At 43.3% G+C, this 17,769-nt stretch overlaps 1 protein-coding gene across 3 annotated transcripts in view; it reads right to left on the bottom strand.

Moving 5' to 3' along the window:
* The window catches only part of LOC127438272 (inositol hexakisphosphate kinase 1-like), a 119,533-nt gene that overhangs the window by 30,779 nt on the left and 70,985 nt on the right, over positions 1-17,769 (bottom strand). The gene's annotated exons all lie outside the window — the stretch shown is intronic.

The raw sequence follows: 17,769 nt of genomic DNA, 5'->3' as shown, positions 1-17,769 counted from the left end.
CAGTATAACAGAAGTAAAACATAGGTAGTAGAGCAGTTTCACAGCGTAACCATGATTTAAGGTAAATTAAAAGCTAATGAAAATAAGAAAGTTTTAAGCAACGATTTAAAAACAGATAGAGAGGAGGCGGTCCTGAGGTAATCTGGTAAGCTGTTCCACAGTTTGGGGCCAGTGATACAAAAAGCATGATCACCTCTATGCTTCATCCTGGATCTAGGAACAGACAGAAGTCCACAATCCCCGGATCTGGGTGATCTTATTGGGTTATGTGGATGAACCATATCACAGAGATAATGGGGTGCCAGATTGTTTAATGATTTATAGACAAATGTTAAAATCATAAAATTAATTAGAAATCTAATAGGCAACCAGTGCAAGGAGATCAGGATGGGAGTGATGTGTTCATGTTTACGACCGCCCGTTAAAAGACGTGCCGCAGCATTTTGGACCATCTGCAGGCAGGATAGAGCTGATTGGTGCAGGCCAGAGTACAGAGAATCACAGTAATCCAAGCGTGAAGAAATAAAAGCATGGATCACAATTTCAAAACTTTTCCTGGATAGAAAAGGTTTTGTTTTAGCTAGGCGACGTAGGTGGAAAAAAACTCGATCTAACCACTTTGTTAATTTGTTTATCGAACTTTAGGCTACTATCAAAGCAAAAGCCTAGGTTCTTAGTGTGAGAAGTGAGATGAGGAGTGAGAATACCCAAGTCAATGTTGTTCACTGTTTTAATCTCGTTTGTTCCAAACAGGATCATTTCTGTTTTACTCTCATTAAGGTGTAGGAAATTATCTGTCAGCCAGGTTTTGAGTTCCTGCAGACAAGCTAAGAGAGGGTCAAGAGCTTGTTTGTCATGACGTTTTATAGGTACATAGATCTGTGTGTCATCAGCGTAACAATGAAATGACACCCCATAATTGTATTTTTTTTTTTTTTTTTTTTTTTTTTTTGGATTTTTCCCCTTTTTCTCCCAATTTGGAATGCCCAATTCCCAATGTGCTTTTTAAGTCCTCGTGGTCGCGTAGTGATTTGCCTCAGTCCGGGTGGCGGAGGACGAATCCCAGTTGCCTCCGCGTCTGAGACAGTCAACCCACGCATCTTATCACGTGGCTTGTTGAGCGCGTTGCCACAGAGACACAGCGCGTGTGGAGGCTTCACGTCATCCACTGCGGCAACCACGCTCAACTCACCACGCGCCCCACCGAGAATGAACCACAGCGATGTTACCCATGTGACTCTACCCTCCCTAGCAACCGGGCCAATTTGGTTGCTTAGGAGACCTGGCTGGAGTCATTCAGCGCGCCCTGGGATTCGAACTAGCGAACTAGCAAACTCCAGGGGTGGTAGTCAGCGTATTTTACCACTGAGCTACCCAGGCCCCTGACACCCCATATTTGTTAAAAATTGCACCCATAGGAAGCATATATAAAAAAAATAGGGTTGGAGCGAGGATCGAGCCCTGCGGAACACCACAGGTAAGCTGTGCCACAGAGGAGGTGTGCTGGCCCACTGCAACAGAGAAGCTTCTGTCTGATAGATATGACCGGAACCAATCCAGAGCCGTACCTCGAATACCAACACAATGCTCAAGGCGTGAAATAAGGATATTGTGGTCAACCAGAGCAAATGCTGAGCTAAGATCTAAGAGGACCAGGGCCATGGCATTCCCAGAGTCTGTAGTCATTAAGATGTCATTTAGTACTTTTAGTAGAGCAGATTCTGTACTATGCAAAGCTTTGAAACCCGACTGGAGAGGTTCAAGGATAAAGTTCATATTTAAAAATGATTGCAACTGGCTTAAAACTGCTTTCTCCATAATCTTCGCAATAAAAGGCAAGTTAGAGATAGGCCTAAAATTGGTACAGACAGCGGGATCCAAAGTGGGTTTTTTGAGGAGAGGTTGCAAGTTTAAGGCAAGTCGGGACAGTCCCAGTGCAGAGACAGTTGTTAATAACAGACAGTAAATCTGGACCAATTGTGTCAAATATTTGCTTGAAAAAGCGTGGTGGTACGACATCATTTGGAGGTAAGGTAGGCTTTAGGTGTTCAGTGATTTCTCTGCATAATTGGAGAGAAACTTGCTCAAATTCATTCCAAACAGCTGAACAGGATGGAGTCTCAACCAGGTCATGAACATATGGCAGCAGCTGAGATCGAATACTGGTAACTGGGACTGGTAAATAAGAAACTTTTCACATAGATCCACTGATGTCTCAGGAAAAGTAGTTGTAATAGGATTTAAAACTGCGTTGATGGTGGAGAAAAGAGTTCTGGATCTATGGGAGTTTTTAGATATAATCTCAGATAGATATTTTGACTCAAAATTTCAGCTTTTTGGAAGGTTGACAGTGCATTCTTCATTATTTTGTAAGACACTTGTAGATCATCCTTTTTCCATTTACGTTCCGCCTGCCGGCAGATCTGCCTGAGTGATCGCGTAGTGTCATTAAACCAGGGCTCTGATTTCAGTTTTCGGTGACGTGCCTTTAGTGGGGCTATAGAGTTTAAAGTATTTGAACAGATGGAATTGAATAAGTTGAGATGTTCCTCAGCATCCCAATTATTTTATGGAGATGCAAAATCCAGAGGTTTACGGACCTCGTTAAATGCATTTGAGAAGACTGTAGAGGAGCGTGGAAAAAATATACTTGACAAACGTACCTTAGATGGGACTTTCACCACAGAGTCAGAGAGAGAGATTGAAAACAGGATCGGATCGTGATCAGAAAAGGTGTTGTCACAGATTTCAATGCTGTCAACAGATATTCCATGTGTTAATACCAAGTCAAGGGTATGACCATGTGAATGCGTGGGGCCATTTACCCACTGAACAAAATCCTTAGATACTGGATTGGAAGCACAGCATAAGTGAATGTTAAAATCATCCAAATGTATAATGCTATCAAAGCTTGTCACAATCCCCCCCAGGAAATCAGCGAATTCATTGATAAAATCCTTGTTTGGTTGTGGAGATCTGTAGATCAATATGAACAACACTGGATTACCAAGTTCCATATGGAGCAACAAAACCTCAAAGCTATGATATACAGCTGTAGGTACAGAGTGGCAGTGAAGTGTGTTTTTTATAACAGAAGCCAGACCTCCGCCGCGACCAGTGGTCCGAGGGGAATTAAAAAATGAGCAGTCCGGAGGGACTAGTTCAGAAAACTGACTTAAATCTCCCATTTTAATCCAAGTCTCTGTGACAAAGAGAAGATCCAAGCTTTGTGAATTAAAAAAGTCATGTAATATAAAAGTTTTGTTTACTAAAGGCCGTGCATTGGTAAGTGCAATCCTGAGCGGTAATGGTTCATTAGCAGTAGCTGTTACACAGCTGATGATGCGGAGATTAAGGTGGTTAACTCCTCCTCGGCATGTCCTGGGTGAAATGTACTGGGAGGTCCTGGCAGATGAGGCAGGGGAAAGCGAGCGAACCCACCGACGAGGCATCTCCAGTGAGTGCCACACGACACGCCGTCGGCAGAAGAGATGTTGGAAGGGCCGAACCGGACCGGTGAGCAAGATCCGAAGCCAGGCCATACTTCCACCTAACCGCGACACCTGCTCTCTTGCCACGTCTCCTGTGGTGCTTCCTCCGTGGAAGTTCAAAAGCCCTCCAGCGCAGGTAATCAGGGATGTTTGGTGAGGGGGGAGGCAAGCAAAAGCAAGGTCCACTCAGATTAAGCGTGGAAATCTTAGCAACTGAGTTTCGTATATCAAGCAGAGTTTGGCGATCATAAACCAGCGAAGAATAACTATACATAAATAAAATAAAAAGTAAAAGAAACGAAGACAGAGAGGGGAGCAGATGGCAAGCCACACACTCCGGCGCCATCTTGCATCACCTACATCCTTTTTACAGTAACAGTGTTGACTCGGTACCAGAGTCCTCTGTTGTCCCAATTAAACCAGCCACAAAAAAAATTATTGGTGTGTACCTGCTACGATATTTTCCAAGAATAGCTTAAAGACAGCATTTTCAGATTGTTTTAGCCCCTTTCGCACATGCAACCTTGTAAATTGGAGTACAATTAGATTGCCTTTACTGGTAAATACACCGCATCTGCTATTCACACATGCAAAAGTTTCAATTTTTTTTCAGCTTTGCTACCATTCACACACCAGTATTTTTGAACAGGTCGTGTTCACACATGAACTCTAAATGGAAAATTGCAGGTAATTTTCTGGATTAAGAAAATCCTGATGGTTTGGCACTGGGCTTCTGCTTAAATGCCCGCAATTATGCATGCATATGGCGGAGCACCAAGCGTTACATGCTAATCAAATTGCAGTGATGGTACAGGGTTTCAAGCAGGGTTTTTCCTGGGTCAAAAATGCTCTTCGGTGGTAACTGATATATATGGTGTTCCACATGCTTGAAGTTGGTCTATTAAATAATTGCACTGAATTAATATATAACATAATTACATTTCATGTTTACATTGGATACAAGCAATTTTTCCACCATCTTAGTTTATGGAACCTTATGAATTTAACAAAAAAAATTTACTTTTAATGTGCTATGTGAAATCAAACTAAATGTAATTTAATTAACACTTTATATCTATAATATTTTTATTTTTATTTTATTTATTTTTTTGAAAGACTAGCCACACTGACCTTACAAGAAAGGAAAACAATAACTGTTCCGGAGTAGGAAACAAACATTTTCATTAGCACAGTCCCAACTCATTAAAGTGTTCTGTTCATGGGAACAGTTAGATTATCACAACTATTCTTGCTTAATTTATTTATGACAAATATTTACAAAAATATTTATTTTGCTGAAATTATTTATTAAAAACAGTAGCCTAAACCAAGGACAAAAAACGGTTCAAGGAACGAAAACGAACACATTTTTTTGCAGAACGTAACCGAAAACGGGACCAAAGTAAAATAAAATAGCATTATTAAACAATTCATAAATAATTAAAATAAAAACCTTTGCATAAGATGACGTTTAGTCCAAACACGCCCAAGCAGAGACAAATTTAGGCTATTAATTGATTTTAGATGGCCAGATATATATTTAAAACATTTTTGGGGATATTAATAATACATTTATTGAAAATATGTTATTTTACAGTGCATTCAGAAAGTATTCAGACCCCTTGTTTTGATGTTGCAGACTTATGCTAAAATGCTTTAAATTATTTTATTTTTTTCACATCAATCTACACTCCATACCCTATTATGACAAAGCAAAAAACTGATTTTTGATATCTTTGCAAATTTATTTAAAAAAAACTGAAATATCACATTGACATAAGTATTCAGACCCTTAACTCAGTACTTAGTTGAAGCACCTTTGGCAGCGATTACAGCCTCAAGTCTTTTTGGATATGATGTGACATGCTTTGCACACCTGGATTTGGGGATTTTCTGCCATTCTTCTCTGCAGATCCTCTCAAGCTCTGTCAGGTTGGATGGGGACTGTCGGTGGACAGCCATTTTCAGGTCTCTCCAGAGATGTTCGATTGGGTTCAAGTCCAGGCTCTGGCTGGGCCACTCAAGGACAATCACAGATTGTCCCAAAGCCACTCTTGCGTTGTCTTGGCTGTGTGCTTAGGATCACTGTCCTGTTGGAAGGTGAACCTTCGGCCCAGTCTGAGGTCCTGAGTGCTCTGGACCAGGTTTTCATTTAGGATATCTCTGTATTTTTCTGAGTTCAGCTTCCCTTCAACCCTGACCAGTCCCCCAGTCCCTGCCGCTGAAAAACACCGCCACAGCATGATGTTACCACCACCATGCTTCACCGTTGGGATGGTATTGCGCAGGTGATGAGCGGTGCCTGGTTTCCTCCAGACATGATGCTTGGAACAACAGTCAAACAGTTCAATCTTCATTTCATCAGACCAGAGAATCTTGTTTCTCACAGTCTGAGAGTCCTTTAGGTGCTTTTTTATGTTTCTTGCACTGAAGAGAAACTTCCGTCTGACCACTCTGCCATAAAACCCAGATCGGTGGAGTGTTGCAGTGAAGGTTGTCCTTCTGCAAGTTTCTCCCATCTCCACACATGATCTCTGAAGCTCAACCAGAGTTACCATCGAGTTCCTGGTCACCTCTCTTACCAAGGCACTTCTCCACCGATTGCTCAGTTTGGCTGGGCAGCCATTTCTAAGAAGAGTCCTGGTTGTTCCAAACTTCTTCCATTTAAGAATTATGGAGGCCATTGTGCTCTTGGGAACCTTCGTGCAGCCGAAATTTTTTCGTGTGCCTCGACACAATCCCGTCTCTGAGCTCTGCAGGCAGTTCCTTTGACCTCATGGCTCTGAAATGCGTTTTCAGCTGTGAGACCTTATATACACAGGTGTGTGCCTTTCCAAATCATGTCCAATCAATTGAATTTGCCAAAGGTGGACTCCAATCAAAGTGTAGAAACATCTCAAAGATGATCCAGAGAAATGGGATGTACCTGAGCTAAATTTCAATTGTCATAGCAAAGGGTCTAAATACTTAAGTCAATGTGATATTTCAGTTTTTATTTTTAATACATTTTCAAAGTTATCAAAAGTCTGGTTTTTGCTTTGTCATTATGAGGTATGGAGTGTAGATTGATGTGAAAAAAAAATATTTAAAGCATTTTAGCATAAAGCTGCAACATAACAAAATGTGAAAAAAATGAAGGGGTCTGAATACTTTCTGAATGCACTGTATAGGCTACTGTGCTTGCTACAATTTTTATGCTGATAATTCCCCCACATGAAAAAATACAAATAAAAATTGCTTATATTTTCGCTTATTTTGGGTGAGGCAAGTCCCTTATTTTGAGATTGTTTTTCAATACCAGGTGTCACAATCTGTCTCCATCATCTTCTTCAAGGACTCTTATTTTGAAGTTTTCCCCCGGACTTCATTTCCCATAGTGCACTGCCCTCATCACTTCCATTTGTTTCTTATTATCCTCACCTGTATTCCATTCTCTCATTAGTTCCTTTTGTATAAATATCCTCTAGTTTTACCCACACCTTTGTCAGTCCTTGAAGAGTTACGTTAAGTTTGATGTTAAGATTTATTGTTTGTTTCCACTTAAGCGAATGTTGTACTCCAGTGTGTATAATTAAAAGATTCAAAGATTCTACTCCTGCGTCTCCTCTCTTCCTCTTCCACTCCAGACACCAACGTTACAGAAGGACTGACCCACAACAAAGAATATGGATATACTTTCCTGCTCTTCCCAACATCCACCTCTACTCCAGCAATCCCTCTAATCCTCCTCTTCCACTCGTCCAGACCCACATGAGCATGGAGCCAACAGGATTATTCATGGAGCTTTTCAGGCAGGATCTTCCCCTCTCGGCAAATTACATCCTAGCCACCTTGAATATCCATTACCCTTCACTTTCATCACGATTGTTAGAGTTGTTGACTCCTCCCTCCGCGCCTTCCACGGCCCCTGTCTCCGTGCCTTCCACGCCCCCATCTCCAAGATAACTCCTCTCCATTCAATTCCCCTAAATAAATTTTTTTTGGGGGGGGGGGGGGTCGATTACCCGCCGCAGTCAGTGGTAGCGACCACGGAGGTTGCATTTCTCCCGTAGTCTGTGAAATATGGCAGTAACCCTGGGCCACAGCCAGTGCCCAAGCCTGCCAAGGTTCACGAGCCAGTGCCCAAGCCTGCCAAGGTTCACAAGCCAGTGCCCAAGCCTGCCACGGTTAACGAGCCAGTGCCCAAGCCTGCCACGGTTAACGAGCCAGTGCCCAAGCCTGCCACGGTTAACGAGCCAGTGCCCAAGCCTGCCACGGTTAACGAGCCAGTGCCCAAGCCTGCCACGGTTAACGAGCTAATGCCCAAGCCTGCCACGGTTAATGAGCCAGTGCCTGTAGCCTCGACCGTCCCAGAGCCAGTGCCTGTAGCCACGACCGTCCCAGAGCCTGTGCATGTAGCCTTGACCGTCCCAGAGCCAGTGCCTGTAGCCTCTACCGTCCACATATCTATGCTCCCTGCTGGCTGGAAGAGGAGGAGAAGGAAAAGGACTCCTCCCCAGTCTCTGCCCATGCTCACAACCACGGAGGTCATTCCCCAGTCTCTGCCCATGCTCACAACCACGGAGTGTTCCCCAGTCTCTGCCCATGCTCACTACCGTGGAGGTTGTTCCCTAGTCTCTACCCGAGCTCTCGACCACGGAGGTCGATCCCCAGTCTTGGCCTGTACTCCCTTCCACGGCTCTCAGCCCTAAGCCTTCCAAGGCTCTCAGCCTTCCTTGACTCTGTCCCTCGAGCCTCCCATGGCTCCGCCTTCCATGGCTCTGTCCCTTGAGCCTCCCACGGCTCCGCCTTCCCTGGGTCCATCTACCATGACTCCGCCTTCTACGGCTTAGCCCCTCGAGCCTCTCATGGCTTCGTCTTCTACGGCTTTGCCCCTTGAGCCTCCCACAGCTCTGCCTTCCCTGGGTCCATCTCCCATGACTCCGCCTTCCACGGCTTTGCCCCTCGAGCCTCTCACGGCTCCGCCTTCCACGGCTTTGCCCCTCGAGCCTTCCACGGCTCTGCCTTCCACGGCTTTGCCCCTCGAGCCTTCCACGGCTCTGCCTTCCCTGGGTCCATCTCCCATGACTCCACCTTCCACGGCTTTGCCCCTCGAGCCTCTCACGGCTCCGCCTTCCACGGCTTTGCCCCTCGAGCCTTCCACGGCTCTGCCTTCCACGGCTTTGCCCCTCGAGCCTTCCACGGCTCTGCCTTCCCTGGGTCCATCTCCCATGACTCCACCTTCCACGGCTTTGCCCCTCGAGCCTCTCACGGCTCCGCCTTCCACGGCTTTGCCCCTTGAGCCTTCCACTGCTCCGCCTTCCACGGTTTTGCCCCTCGAGCCTTCCACGGCTCTGCCTTCCACATCTCCGCCCCTCAAGCCTTCCACGGCTCCGCCTTCCTCGGCTCCGCCCTCTGACTCTTCCTTGGCTCCACCCTCAGAGTCTTCAGCAGTTCTGCCTGCTTCCCCAGAGTCTCCTCCTCCAGTGGTTCTGCCTCCTGACCCAATCCTAGCCCTGTGGCCGCCTCCCAGGCCTCCTGACCCAATCCCTGTCCTGCAGCCAACTCCCAGGCCCCAGGATCTATTCCCAGCCCTGAAGCTGCACAACACCCCCCAGGCCTACTGATCATCCTCTTTGGATCCTTCATCTTCTGCATCATCATACCCTCATCCGTCGTTGGGCGCCAGGAGTCGCCCTTTAAGGTGGGGGGGGGTAGTAATGTCACAGTTTGTCTCCATCATCTTCTTTAAGGACTCTTATTTTGAAGTTTTCCCCCGGACTTCATTTACCATAGTGCACTGCCCTCATCACTTCCATCTGTTTCTTATTATCCTCACCTGTATTTCATTCCCTCATTAGTTCCTTTTGTATAAATATCCTCTAGTTTTAGCCACTCCTTTGTCAGTCCTTGCAGTATTACGTTGAGTTAAGTTTGATGTTAAGATTTATTGTTTGTTTCAATTCCAGCGAATGTTATACTCCAGTGTGTATAATTAAAAGATTCAAAGATTCTACTCCTGCGTCTCCTCTCTTCCTCTTCCACTCCAGACACCAACGTTACACAAGGTCGCTTGTTTCTCTTGTTAGATCTGGCAACACTGCAACTGGTATATCACCCACCCTTAGCACAGAGTACTTTCATTTTAAAAAGAACGTTATTAACTGTTCTTTTATTTCGTTCCAACTAGGGCTGGGTGATAAACAATATAGATATTTATCTGAATTTTTTTTTAATATCGATGATAAACTTAAGTAATTTTCTATACTTAGCCTATGTTCTACATCTAGATGATCGGATCATGTACGTCTTGTTAAAAACGCAAGCAGTTCTGCAAAGTTAGACAAACAACTAGCTAACTGAATCACAGTCATGAAATCAGCCTGTTAAGTATTAGAAGGCAGCCCTGCTGTCATGGAAACTGGCAACAAGACTTGGTAGCCGCTAGCTAGCAGCTAGCTATCTGGCTAATTTAACACTGTTGTGTACTGAACAAGACAGCATGGATAATGCAGTACAACAACTACCAACTGAACGCAACAACTCCGACATCAACACGATTGCTATTTATTTATGTACTATTTAGTTAAATGTTTTTTTTATGATCCATGATGCTGTCACAGGCAAGGAAGTGTTTCTTCTTCTTGTGATGTTTATTGGCGTTGGCAATCCAGCTTATGGTGCAATACTGGCACCAACTGACCTGGAGTGTGGAGCGTCACAAGAAAGTCATTCAGTGGAGTCAAACGTCAGCTGAAGATGATGAAATATTTGAAATATAATTAAAAAGAGGTCACACACCTTACATAGTATTAAATCCTAAACTGAGTGTACTTTAACCCTCTGGGGTCGACGGACACACCGGCGCGTCCTGCTGGATTTTGTTCCTCATAACAACGGAAACAACTTAAAATACTTTTTGGGCATACAGATAAGTGTAAGACATCATTAGAGACTATAAAGGGTCTACTTTTATTTGTGTACACTCAAAATAACAACAAAACCTTGTGCTTTTGTAAAATAAAGAAAATAAACAGGGTGCGCTTTCAGCCATCTCTGTCTCCGCGAGCATCTTTCTGAATCACGTCACAAAAATGAACTGAAACTCCGCGAATATTTATCACACAAACCTGAAACATATGTCTAAAGAAAGCTTAAAATGTCTACTTTTAAATAAAACAATTCAAATTAAAAACAAATATTCTCCTGCACTGTAATCTGTATGAAACAAAGCGATGTACAGTTTCTCCTGGCTCAGCTAATTATCGCTAATGTGATCCCACCCACCAGCAGAGCACGCTATTCATCCGGTAATGTGCTGAGGCGATCAATACAAATGGTAAACGCCCCCAACACTGCCTTAAAAACATCAAGTTCATTCACTTTTCTGCACGTTTGGAAGATGGCACACTACACAGGTGAGGAAGCTGTACAGATGGTCCTGGATTTTTCCTCAGAAGAAGAGCGGGAATCCAACGAGGAACATTTGCATTTTGAAGAGCGATTTGATCCAGCCGAGTATACAATTTCAAATGAGTAAGTCATTTAATTTTACTTACATATTAGTTGACATGCTATTTTATATAAACATGTACATATTTTACTAGTTGGACAATTTCCAGACTTGCCAGGCAGGATTCAGAGTATTGAAATTTGAAATATGTTCTAATAGGCAAGTTTTTGTTACATTTAAATGTTGTTTTGGCTAAAGCGGGTATTTAAATTGTATGCTGTATGATATAAATATGATATGTAATATGATATAAAAATAATATGAATGTTTAGATTATATTTTAACTAGTGTTTATGCTGCCTCATTATCATCAACGAAGCTTGTGCTTGCAAATATCTGTTCGGGTGTAAATGTGTAAAATGTGCTGTAATATGCCCATATTAGAAAATCACCATATTAGAATGATTTCTGAAGGATCATGTGACACTGAAGACTGCAGTAATGATGCTGAAAATTCAGCTTTGATCACAGGAATAAATTGCATTTGACAATATATTCAAATAGAAAATTGTAAAAATATTTCACAATCTCACTGTTTTTGCTGTATTTTGGATCAAATAAATGCAGCCTTGGTGAGCAGAAGAAACTTCTTTTAAAAACATTTAAAAATCTTACAGATCTAAAATATTTTAAACGGTAGTGTAGGTCTAAAGGTCTTGATTTTGTGAATAAGCTAGACACAATACATTCAATCATTAAGTCTCCTCACATTCATTCTCTCTCAGGGGAGGGGTCTTTTTCTCCTCAGGTGTGAATCACATCAATATTCATGATCATCCACGCCTCCTCGCATATGGCCTTTCTAACACTAAAAGTGTCTTACAAAAGTTAAATGACTATATTGTTTTGTATGAATGAGTGATCAGGATGGTTTTCACATCATTTTTGTAGCAAAAACTAGGCTACAAGATCCAGTTCTCAAAAATCTTGTGAACAAATGTTTAGTATGTGTTATATGGCCTTATTTCAGTGACTTAAAATTTTTGTTTTTTCAAAAACCAAGCAGAAACTTTATTTTCTCAAAAATACAAACATGTACATACATGTTGTTCACATATTATTGTAGCCCAGTTTGTGCTGAATACAGTGTTATCAAACTTTAGCCATTAATATTTTTTTAAGCAACTGAAAAAAGCACAAATGTCAAGGCATGTCAAAACTTCTCCAGGGCCCAAAACACCCTCAGACCCCAGAGGATTAAAGTTAGCTTACCCTTTCAAATTTACTTGTAAACAAACAAGTTATGTTTACTTCATTCTTGAGGTCTAACAAACATGTGGAATGTATTTCCTCCTCCATTAATGGTATGAAATGTATATAGTGATAAATATCGATATTGAACGATATGAAAAAAATATTGTGATATTTTGTTTTGGCCATATCACCCAGCCCTAGTTCTAACCAGTTACCAATTGGAAAGGAGACTGGAACGAAAACAAAGAAAGGAAATGGAACGAAAAAATACAGTTTCTGCTCAGAACGTACCAAAATGAGAAACATTTAGTTTTAGTCCCTGGCCTAAACACATTTAGAAAGCTACAGAAAGAAACAGAGGTTTATAACCTTCCATAATTTACTCAAAAGCGTATTTCACAGAGCTGTGCAGTCAAATACAGCTGCCATCTGCTAAACTTTATTACATTAGCCTACATCTCATCAGCTCATATACACATACACACACACTGAAAATGTGTCTGACTCCACGTCTAATCTTCATATGTTAGCAGCTCATGCACTGAGCTCTCATCAACCATAGCAAACACACACAAATGTTTCACGAGCCCTCAATTTTGACAATGTCTTTGAAGTGTTGGCACGGAAAGAACAAACTGATGTGCTAGAATGGCTAAACAGCTGCCACTGGCCACATAGTTCCCTGCTGAACAAAGTGGGATATGAAGATCCTTAATTAAAGTACTGATCCAGCAGCAGCCAGAAATGCATTCCAGGCATTCACTATTGAGCTGGCTGGTTGTTTCTTAGTGTGAATTCCCTCGTTAGCTCAAGATGCCATCTCGTTTTGGAAGTCACAGGGACAACAATTCCCTCACACCTGCTAGAGCATTTAAACACTGGCAGACACACATTATATGACAAGTTCATTCAGAAACAACAAGTAAGTGTCTATCATGCTGCCATTAAATCAAATCAAATCAAATCACTTTTATTGTCAGCCATATACACAAGTGCAATGGTGTGTGAAACTCTTGGGTGTAGTTCCGATCAACATAGCAGTCGTGACAGTGATGAGACATATACCAATTTACAATAACATCAAATTAACACAACACAATTTAAAGTCTAATATACACATAATTACACACAACACAATATACAAATAATAACATACACTGTACAGCATACAATACACACAATATAGATACATTATTCAATAAAAAAAGTATATATAGTATATATAGAATGTACAGTAGGTTGTATTGTACTGTATTGACATTCAGGCTGTCGGTTGATAGTAAGTTGTTAAGAGAGAATATAATAATAATATAATTTATGACAGTCCAGTGTGAGATATAAGAGTAAGAGTAATAAAGTGCAGTGCTGATGTATTTGATCGTGGTAGATCAAGAGTTCAAAAGTCTGATTGCTTGGGGGAAGAAGCTATCATGGAGTCGGCTGGTGCGGGTCCTGATGCTGCGATACCGCCTGCCTGATGGTAGCAGTGAGAACAGCCCATGGCTCGGGTGGCTGGAGTCTCTGATGATCCCCGAGCCTTTTTCACACACCGCCTGGTATATATGTCCTGGAGGGAGGGAAGCTCACCTCCGATGATGTGTCTGGCAGTTCGCACCACCCTTTGCAGTGCTTTGCGGTTGTGGGCTGTGCTATTGCCGTACCAGGCGGAGATGCAGCCAGTCAGGATGCTCTCTACAGTGCAGGTGTAGAACCGTGTGAGGATGTGGCGGTTCATTCCAAACTTCCTCAGCCATCTCAGGAAGAAGAGGCGCTGATGAGCCTTCTTCACAATGACTTCAGTGTGGATGGACCATGTGAGTTCCTCAGTGATGTGGACACTGAGGAACTTGAAGCTGCTGACTCTCTCCACTGGTGCTCCATTGATGGTGATGGGACTGTGTTCTCTGTCTTTTCTTCTGAAGTCCACCACAAGCTCCTTTGTCTTACTGACATTGAGGGAGAGGTTGTGCTCCTGACACCAGTGTGTCAGAGTGTGCACCTCCTCTCTGTAGGCTGTTTCATCATTGTCAGTGATCAGACCTACCACCGTCGTGTCATCAGCAAACTTAATGATTGCACTGGAGCTATGTGTTGCCACACAGTCATGTGTGTACAAGGAATACAAGAGCCCTGTGGGGCTCCAGTGTTGAGGGTCAGTGATGAGGAGATGTTGCTGCCTGTTCTAACCACCTGGCGTCTGCTTGACAGGAAGTCCAGGATCCAGCTGCACAGCGTGCTGTTTAAGCCCAGAGCCCAGAGTTTCTCATCTAGCTTGGAGGGCACTATGGTGTTGAATGCTGAGCTGTAGTCTACAAACAGCATTCTCACATAAGTGTTCTTTTTTTCCAGGTGGGAGAGAGCAGTGTGTATTGTAGATGCAATGGCATCATCAGTGGAGCGGTTGTTGCGGTAAGCAAACTGCAATGGGTCTAGAGAGAGAGGCAGCACAGAGCAGATGTAATCTCTGATTAGTCTCTCAAAGCATTTGCTGAAGATGGGGGTCAGAGCAACAGGACGCCAGTCATTTAAGCAAGTGATTTTTGATTGCTTTGGAACAGGCACAATGGTGGACGTTTTAAAGCATGTGGGGACTACAGACAAAGAGAGGGAAAGGTTGAAAATGTCCGTAAAAACACCAGCCAGCTGGTTTGCGCACGCTCTGATGACGTGGCCCGGAATGCCGTCTGGGCCTGCGGCTTTGCGGATATTCACCCGTCGGAAGGATCGGGTTACATCCGCTACAGAGACGGAGAGTGAACTAACCTCTGTAGCTTTGGCCACGAGAGCTCTCTCCGCGAGGGCGGTGTTATTTCCCTCAAAACGAGCATAAAAAGTATTTAGCTCATCCAGGAGAGAGGCAGCGGTGTTCATGGCAGAGTTTTTATTCCCTTTAAAGTCCGAGATGATGTTAATTCCCTGCCACATGTTTCTAGAGTTGGTGGTGTTAAACTGTCCTTCAATCTTGTTCCTGTACTGGCGTTTTGCTGGCTTGTTTATGCTCCTCCGCGTTCCCGGAATTAAAAGCGGAGGTCCGCACATTAAGTGCCACGCGAACATCGCCATTAATCCATGGCTTCTGGTTCGGATAGATCCGTGTTGTTCTGGTTAGAACGACGTCCTCTACGCACTTTCTGATGAAACACATTACGCTATCAGCATAAAGCTCGATGTCATCATCAGATGCGGACCGGAACATCTCACACCCAGTCCGTGTGATCAAAACAGCCCTGTAGCGTAGAGTCTGATTGGTCCGACCAGCACTGGATCGTTCTGAGGGTGGGTGCTTCCTGTTTCAGTTTCTGCCTGTAGGCGGGCAGAAGCAGAATGGAAGAGTGGTCCGATTTGCCAAATGGTGGGCGGGGGAGGGATTTGTAGCCATCCCGGAAGGGAGAGTAGCAATGGTCCAAAACCAGGTCCCCTCGTGTGTTGAAACTAATGTGCTGGTGGTATTTTGGTGCAACTGATTTGAAACTGGCTTTATTAAAGTCCCCGGTCACAATAAACGCGGCCTCAGGGTGCGTGGTTTCCTGTTTGCTTATAATCCCATACAGTTCCTTGAGTGCCCGGTCTGTGTCGGCTTGTGGGGGGATGTACACAGCAGTTATAATGACCGCTGTGAATTCCCTCGGTAGCCAGAATGGTCGACACAGAAGCATGAGAAATTCCAGATCACGAGAGCAGAAAGACTTGATAGAATGTACGTTCCTCTGATCACACCATGATTTGTTGATCATAAAACATACACCACCACCTCTGCTTTTACCTGAGAGGTCTTTCGCTCTGTCCGCTCGGTGCACGGAGAACCCCGTGGGTTCAATGGCTGAATCTGGAATCTCCGCAGACATCCAAGTTTCCGTAAGGCAGATAATGCAGCAGTCCCTCATCTCTCGTTGGAAAGAGATCCACGCTTTCAGCTCGCAGAGCTTGTTATCCAGAGACAGAACATTTGCCAGTAGAATACTGGGTAGCGGGGGTCGATTTGCGCGGCATCTTCCTCTGATGAGAACGCCAGCTCTGTTTCCCATTTAACTCCTGCGTTTCCGCGGCCGTGCAGCCCAGACAAAGGGCTCCGCTTGCGTGTTTGTAAACAGCGGGTCGGCATTGAGGAATTTGAAGTCCGGTTTATAGTGTGTAATTGCTGAACCAATGTCCAAAAGTGTTTGTCTGTCGTAGACAATAAGGCAGACAACATCCAAGACAAAAAACATAAGAATTGTAAACAAAACAAACAAAACACTACCATGTTGTGTCAGAGCTCGCAACGCAGCAGCCATACTCTGCGCCATCTTGAGTCATTGGATAATGAATAATCATTATGATGTTTCTGAAGTGACTGAGTGGAAAATTGACCGCTGAACAGCGGTACAGGAAACACTGGACCAAGGAGTGACACAAGAGACATGAAAGAAGCACCGGTATCCTGTCATTGACAACGGCCAATTATACAGATTAGTGGTCATTAAACAAAAATATTTTACCGCTCAATGCCCCAATTCGCCAATCAGAATCAAGAAAAGTATTACCTGATCACACACACAGTCATAGAGAGACAGATGTGCTGCATTAAACATCTGTATGGTTATTTAGTTCACTGCAGATCAACCAAAAATACCAACCACAACAATTAACATACAGTGCAACAGTGTAGTTCTGATTCACCAGCAAGAGAATCTTATGAGCTGGTTCTTTTAACCTCTTAATGACGGGTGGGTCAAAAATGACCAACTTGGGTATTTATTTACATTTAATTTATGTTTAATGCATGTTTAAACTGTGAAATTGTAAACTAATATTGACATCTAATATATCATTTTAAAGATCTGGGTCACAAGATTTGATATTTTAAAGAGATTTTGACGATTGCAAAGTTACAACAATAAGATTTTATTAAACGTGTGAAGAGTGAAAATCAAAACACAGAAAATGAAACAAGAAGTTCTGACATTTATTGTCTTCCAGCCAAACACAGATGAGCACAATCCTCCAAACGTCGGTATACTTTTCAATGCAAGAGTCCAATAAATAAAATCCATTAGAGATTTTAGTCCAAAAATTTACAAATATGAAGAAATATTGATCAATCTGTCTTTGCTCAGGTCATCCATGTTTGTCTCTGGATAAAGCCAGCCAATGAAAAGCTGGATCATTGCTGACTGATGTGTAGCAATTGAAAAGATGAAAACAACAATATGAGGGTTGTATATATCCCTGATGCCAATTTGCGAAGGTTCGGAGTGGAAAACTGTGGACTGTGTTTGTTTGTATTTGCGTTTTTATGCATGGTGTGCAGTCATAGCGTGTTACTGCCATACTGTCGACAAAGAACTCAGCTTTTGAACCTGAGAGATGAGCCACCCTCCCCGGCTTCGCTCACCGTGAGTTAGACCCTGGAGCACACGTGCTCCCAATGCATTGACTTAGTCATTTTTTCACTGCTTTTGCTTTGCATTCACCCAGGGCCTTTAGCCTCTGCCTCAAGCCGAGAGGTGCCACCCTCCACGGCTTCAGTCACCATCACTGAAGGCCTGGAGGAACCGCTCTTCCCAACTGCATTTTTTCATCAAACCCCTGTTCAACTGCACATCCAGGGGG

Source organism: Myxocyprinus asiaticus, chromosome 49 (genome assembly GCF_019703515.2).
Source record: "Myxocyprinus asiaticus isolate MX2 ecotype Aquarium Trade chromosome 49, UBuf_Myxa_2, whole genome shotgun sequence".
NCBI lineage: Eukaryota > Metazoa > Chordata > Actinopteri > Cypriniformes > Catostomidae > Myxocyprinus > Myxocyprinus asiaticus.
The sequence above is the reverse complement of the archived record's forward strand: the minus strand, read 5'-3'. Positions and strand labels throughout refer to the sequence as shown.